Here is a 7,469-nt window from a genome sequence, read left to right on the forward strand (position 1 = left end):
CCATAAACATTGACATGAGCTGGGGATTGCCTAGAATTTCCACCAATAGGGTTTCCACAAACATTTCCATGTTGTCAATCGGGGTGGATTCCGGCACACCTGGGATCCGAATGTTGTTCCGCCTCGATTGCCCCTCCAGGTCTTCATTCTTGGTCATGACTTTCTTAACGGATTGTTGTAGCTCTATCACTTCTCGTTGCAGCATGGCAACTTTGTCCTCTCAGTATCCAATCCGCTTTTCGGCCTCTGACATGCGCCCACATAGCTTGTCTATTTGTATGGCCGAAATGTCCACATTACATGTCAGGGCATCTATTTTCTCCTAGGCTGACACTGCTGCTCTTTAGGGCCAATAATGTGTGATTCAGGGCCGCAACGTCAAGTTGGGTTGGGATGGTGCCTGGCCCTGATCTTGGGGTGGAGCTGGCTGTGACTGATCCACACGCACAAATTGGTCAATTTTTGCCTGCTTTTTGGGATTAACCATGGTGGAGCTGTTTTCGGGTTGGTCTCTCCTAGGGAGGTTGCTGCCCGTGCCACAAACTGTGCTGCATGGTATCGGTTCAGAGCGTTGTTGCTTGTAGCGCTTACCTTTCTATGATGTCTATTTAAAGGCTATTTTTATCAGGTCAGGTCGCGAGGCCTCTATTTTCTTTAGTTTTGTTAGGGGGTGGCAATTTACTTCCCAGGAACTGCCCTTCTTCCTGCAAGCTTGAATCTCCACCTGTGATTATGCAATGGACAGCTGGGTATGTCAACTATTGAGGGGTCTTTTTGCCATCTATGGTAGTGATGATATGTGCAATTTTGTATCACTTTCCTTGCGCTGAGGCCCCTGATGGCCTCCGTCCCCACCCTCGGGACAGGTAAGTTACAAAATAGTAGATAGGTAGGGTAGTGGAGCCCCGATGTTTGGCCAAGACTGTTAAGTTTCCATGCCTAAGGAGCACTAAGCTGTCAACGTCGCCTCCTGCAACTCAGGCACCCAAGGCGCCGCTCCACGTGTTCAGCTGTGTATCCAGTGGAGGCCATGCCTCAGACCAAGGAATGGGTTCGCAAATCATTTTCCTAAATGGACCGTAGCTCCAGCTACTCCTCACTCCTTTGGCTACAGGGGTAGGGGCTCTCTTCTTTTTCGTTGTACACCCCCCTTACAGGTGAACGAGGCTGCAGGCTTTCTACTTTTTCTGCTTTAGGATGTGCGGGTGAGCAGTTGTGTGGATTCTTCCTGCCACTGCAACCTTCACCACTTCAGAGTCATGAGCTATAATGCAGTGGGGGGGGGTGCTGGGGCTCTAAGATCTTATAGTGGGTTGCAGAGTATGGCTTTCCTCATTTCTCACCATGCAATACGGGCCTTGCCTGTGCCCGTCGGGGGACTGCAGTTTCCTCCTTCCCTGTCCACTGTTTTGTTGTGTGAAGGCGGTTCTCCCTTCGCATTTCTTTTCCTCTCCAAGCCGGGCTGCGCACCCGTGGCCACCCTTGTTGTGATCCTGCGGGCAGGTTTCCGACCAGGATGTGGAGAGCCGCCCATGTCCCCTTCCCAGGCTTGGTAATGCGGGAGTGCTGCAAGCTGTTTGGTCCGCTCAGGCCCTTCCGTGGATCGGGGGAGTGCATGTTGTTGTAATTAGTTCACTCGTGGGGTAACAGAGCCCTCAGGATCTGTGCCACTTTAATGGAAGACCAGCTCCAGCCGTGGGCCCACTGCGCAGTGCAATCCCCGGCCAGGGGAGTGCCCGTTTGTTATATTTGGCACTTACAGTCAGTTTGATTGGACCCATGGCTGTCACTCAGCGCTACTCTGCCTGGGCTGTACCGCACTGGGAGTATCCTCCACCCCCCAGTGTACGGAGCGCTACGTATTTCAGACACTGCTTGACATTGTTCCCACCAGGTTCACTACCCCGCTCTGCTACTGCTCACTCTTCCCAGTGTCATTACTAGGATGTAGGGGGGTGAGGGAGCCTGGTGCTCCGTATTCAAGGGACACTCCCCCACGCCTCTCCCCAGGCAGTCTGCCGAGGCCACAGGTAGAAGAACCAGACGCTGCCCGGGTCTGATGATGTTTTTCTGTGATCTCGCCACCCCTCCCCATGCCTCTCTCTCCGAGAGCCAGGCCGATGTTGTCGAGGATAGACACCTTGTTCTGCCCACAGGTTTATCAGTGAAGGCAGTCCGTAGATTCAAAAGATGCCCCTCACTTTCACACGTATATAATTCGGTTTTGGAGGGTGAACAGGGCTGCAGAGCATAGGATTTATTCGAGGATAAAGATGCCGTCTCCCGGAGCCTCTCAGGAGGTGGCAATTTTGTCAGCCGCGCAACAGCGTCCCGCTGCCAGAATTGTCTTCTGCAGTTCACTTCCCACACTTGGCTTTGCTTGCTATACTCTCCTGCCAGGACTTTCCTAATATACAATGTCCCTCTGGGTTTACCTTCTTGGTGTTCCCCAAGTTTGTACTCTGGGTCCCAGACCTCAGTCCCATTGTCTAGGGCTTCCGATATTTCGCCTGGAAGTGCTTTGGTATTTCAACCCTTTCCCTGGGCTCACTAGTTATTTTCCTGCAGTCTCTATGCCTTCCCGACTCCGAATCAGGGTGCTTCTCTGGCTCTCATGGCTCCCTCTGACCCTGCAGGCACCTCACAGGCGTTCGACCCTTGGTCGGTGTCCCAGCCACCTCGGCTGTCAGAAAGCACAGCGTGTGAGAAACCTGAAGGAGTCTCCCTGGCTAAACCATGCAGATCTGTCATCCAGGTAACCAGGACATGGCCATCGCTATTGGATCCAGTTCCTGTGGGTGGACCAGAGAGGGAGGATCACCTGGATGGGGGGTCCTCAGGGTGTGGAAGTGGCACACCGACGGGTGGGACACTGTATTCCCCTTCTTTCCTCACCTTTTCCCCATCCTCTTCCGTAGGACATTCAAAAACACTGCCCCCCCTTTTCCGACACGAACACCTTCTCCCGACACGAAAGACAACAGACTAATACACAACCTGTTTACCTGACATGACCCAACCCAAGGGTCAGGCAAAGTCAGGAAATTGACCAAAATTACACACGCCTGATGGTCCTTTTCATTCCCCACAGGGATAAAAGTTGGAGCAAAAGAGCGCATTACGAGCAAGGCAGATGGCACGAAGTAAGAGCTAACTCAACACGGCAGTTCAAGAGGAGGAGGAAGACGGCGCAGAGCAAAAGGGTGACAAGGGGAGAGTCGACATTGTCCTTTCGGAGCAAGGTCCGTGAAGCCTCCACAGAGCGAATGATAAGTCTGCAAACAATACCCAACGTGTATTGCAGCAGATGTCTATGGTACGCAAGACCCTCCTCTGCTGATTTCCAAGCTGGTGAGAGACGCTTGTCTTGGTGCTACCAACCTTGACTCTAAAGAGAAAGAAAGCTAAGCGGTTCATCACAGCCGGTGAGTCAAGGGAAGAACCGATAAAGAAAGAAAACTGTGTTGAACAAAAAGTAGCAAGTGGCTATTTGAACTTTGAACAAATAAAGAACTGTTAATATTTCAGAAGCAGGAAAGCCAGCAGTAGAGGGCTCCGGCACCACATGGGTGCTCACTCAAGAATCTCTAGGCGATTACCCAAAGGTAAAAGACTACAGTAACCAGTAGGCCTTAGAAAGAGGTGAAGAAAGGTCAAAGTGGTCATACAGGGGTCTTGTAAAATCCTCTGTACCGTCGAAGGTCTTTGACCGACCGATGATATGGAAAGTTAAGGGAAGTGAATCCCACATGGCCAACAATTAGCATATGTACTGTGTTTCGTGAAGATTAGCAAGAGTGAACCTGGCCGAAGGATGCTAATGAAAAGGGGCGAAGTCTAAAAGTGCCATGAGGAAATGTTGGTAAATGTTGGCAAGAGTGAGCCCAGCAGAGGGAAGCGGACAATCCAGAATATTGTGGAACGAAGTGAACCCGACCAAGGGGTGTGTACATGAACAATGTGTTGCTGAAGTCGGTGAGAGTGAACCTGGAAGAGGAACGCTGACAACCAGGGGCAAAGCCGAAGAATTGATTAAGATTTGTGAAAGCGAGAAGCAATACAAGACACAGGAGTCCGAGCATGACCAAGGGAGATCCAGGGGTGGAAAGTCACCACCTTAAGTTCATTGAGAAAGGAACTGTGTTGATAAGCTGTTGAACATGACTTGAGAAGGGTCTGCGCCCAGAAGAGGAGGCCCCACGGGTGGAACCCTCACCTCAAGCCCAATCCGAAAGGAACCTTTGTTGTTCTTTTATTAAACCTATCAGGCTCTCAGAACCAGGCAAAGCAACCACCGAAGGCCCTGATATCGAAAATAACTGTTTTGGGATCCAAGCCTGGAAGAGGGAGATTCAGGAGGTGAAAAACAATCACCCAACATCACAAGGAACAAAGGGTCAGTGCCCAGAAGAGTGGGACCTAGGGGTGAGCGAATATTACCGCAAATATCATATGAAAGGAACTTTTTGGTTTGTTATTTTCTGACCCTCGAAGGCAAGAGACTTGGCCATCAAGGCTCCTGATAAGCTAAGAACAGAGCTGTCATCTTGTGCTGGGAAAGCTCAAGAAGTGTGTGGTTCTCAGAGGCTCCACCTATCCCGTGCTCAAAACGTGGGGAAAGAAAACCCTCACTATTGCATCCTGACATATTATTTTGTGATCACTTCTTTCCATTCTTGAAAACTATACCACACTCTTTTGTTTTTAGCGTAAGGAATTGGCAATAGATTTTTCTTATTATAGTCCCCTTTATTTTGACACAACGCCACTGGGACTGCCTTATTTTCATTTGATGGTTGACGCTTGCTCCCATCTTAGATTTAGGTTGAGTTGAGGCGTTTCTCCACCCTGCATTAAAAGTTTAATACACACCCTTAAACTGTGATCACTTGTGTCTGTCTTTACTATTGCCACCATGAGTTCCTTACATTTGCTGCAGCCTCCGCGGAGCTTCCCTGATCATGTCACTCACCAGGCTGCCTTTTTCGCTCTGTTTTGCTGATCAATCTTCTCCTGTTCTCGGAGCGTCCTCGACCTGCACCAGAATAGAAAATAACTCAATCGCCACCAAGGTGGAAAAGAACTTGATCTAAGAAAATCTGGGAAGTGAGATGCATTTTAGAAAAATAATTGTATGTAAATGTATTATTTTACTGATTTTGAAACAATTGTTAAATATTTGAAAAGTTATTTGTAACAGCTAAACAAATAAAAAAAAGAAAAAAGAAAAGAACTTGATCTCCATACTACTCTTTACGGCATGGTTTTAAACTGTGTCGGGCCAATCAGAGTCTTCCAGCTACTAAACTGCTGGTGTTGGTTCTTATTTGGAGTAATCATCATTGCTCCTTGCCTCTTCCTCGTCTCAGTTTGTGTCACCTTGTTTGTTATCTGATATTGAGGAGTACTGTCAGTAGACTTGTCAAGTTGTCGAAGGAGATTGTGGCATGCAATCAAGGCAGGAGGAATGGAGGGAATATCCCTAAATGAGAAAGGGGGATACCATGTCTCACCAGATGATGTCATGTCATCCGCTTGAGGGATGCCTCACTTTAAATGATGGACACTGGCTGGGTGCCGCCCCGAAAATCTGCTACTTTCTCACACAAAAACCATACAAGCATGAGTTTCACAGAAGCTGCCCTCAGTGATTCCCAGCTCCTCATGCTCTTCCCAACAGGTGTAACCCAATGGCACCTGTCCTATCAACTCACTTCACGGAATGGACACAAACTTCATCAGCACGGCCACCTCCTGGAATCTCTGCTCCCACGAAAAGAATGCAAGTGTGAGTCTTGAATTAGCTAAACTCTGGTATTGCCAGCTCCTCCAGCTACTCCTCCCGGGTGCCACCAGATGGTTCATGTCTCCTCCATTCACTTCAAGAGACGGACACTGTCTGGTCTACCACTTCCCTCCCAGAATCTCTCCTGGGATTGTAAAGGAGTCCAAAATGTCGGAGTTAACCACCGCCGCAGTCACCCACCCTAGCTTCACCACTGCATGTTAGGCTCTCCTCGAATGTCTTAGTCAGTATCGTCCAGTATCATGTCAGGAGATCATGCCATGCACATCAGCAAATCCCCCCGTTTCTCCATAGTCCAGTCCGGATCAACTGTGTGTATCACATTGCAAAAAGAAGTGCAGACGGAGATCTTTGTTGGTTTGGTTACCTGTCCCGCATCACTGGCTCTCACTTCCATCTCCTGTGTTTCCAGGAGGCCTTGCTTTCCCAGACAGCTCAGCCTGCACTGACAGTCTGGCGACATGCCATGGGATTGGGAGGCAGGCACGCAGAAAACCACAGGAAACTCACATCCCTGAAGGAGCAAGAGGCTGTGAAGGGGGGAGACAGGGCTCAGGAGGGGCCACCCCAGGCACGGCTCGGATCCTCCAGCAAGCTGAACACAAGCATTCCTTTTGTTCACTGTAGATCACGATTGTGCTGCGCAGCCGGTTCCAAAAAATTGGGGACCTGAGGCTCACACAGTTCAAGTAATCTGCACTGGATCACACCATTTTGGTGCAGTAAAGGCCAGGATTCAAACTTGAGTCCTCCTGGTTTTGCGCTCTCTAGACGATGGGAAAGACTGCAACTAAAAGTCTGAAATAACATAATCAGTAATGACTACTTTATCTGGTTTTGACATGCCTAGACAGGCCTCATCAGCCTGGTGGCAAGCTCACAAGACAGAGCGCCGTTGCTTCTGCAACAGTGGGCGGAATGCAGCAAACTCGAGGTGGGTAGAGAGGTGGCAACCAAAGTTGAATGCAGCAGAGAGCTGAGCCGTGAGGAAGGATGTTCAGCTTATTTCAAGGCAGTCTATTCTCAGGACAAGAAACTAGAGCAAAGAGGAGCTTTAATATCCAGCCTCCAAAGTCACTCACTAAATGTTTTGATTTAGCACGGCTTGGTAAGTGTCTTAAAGACAGGAGACAGCGCCCCTTCCTTGGCAGCGAAGACATAGCAGAAGCCTTCCCCTCAGAAAGCACAAATATACGCATAGCACAAAATGAACACAATTCAAAACATTTTAGTATTTCAAGACTGTTTAAATTGGGAGGAAGGTTAGTGAGGTCGTTGGTGACCGAAAAGGATGACGGAGAGGGATGTGGGGCAGGGCAGATAGGGATGAGGTGAGGGTGAAAGGAACTGCAGGAAACCGTTTGGGTTGCTGGGGCTGTCCCCCGCCGAGCACATGGGTTGGGTGGGCGAAGAAGGATGATACACATCTGTGGGTTGCGAGGGTGTTGAATGCATCAGGGAAGGGGGGGGCAAAGTGGGTGAAGAAATGTGATTTGAAGAAAGAGAGAAAGCCGGACTCGGGAACCCAGACTTCAGCATAAAAGTCCTGCAGGGAACTCGTATAGATCCAGCTAACCAGAGAATTGACCAATCAAACCAAAGCATTTTTTCACTTTTAAAATCATTGAAAAATCCTACTTTACCAGATGTATGAAATTAAAAT

This window comes from Ambystoma mexicanum, chromosome 2p (assembly GCF_040938575.1).
Source record: "Ambystoma mexicanum isolate Mex_15411 chromosome 2p, UKY_AmexF1_1, whole genome shotgun sequence".
Lineage (NCBI taxonomy): Eukaryota > Metazoa > Chordata > Amphibia > Caudata > Ambystomatidae > Ambystoma > Ambystoma mexicanum.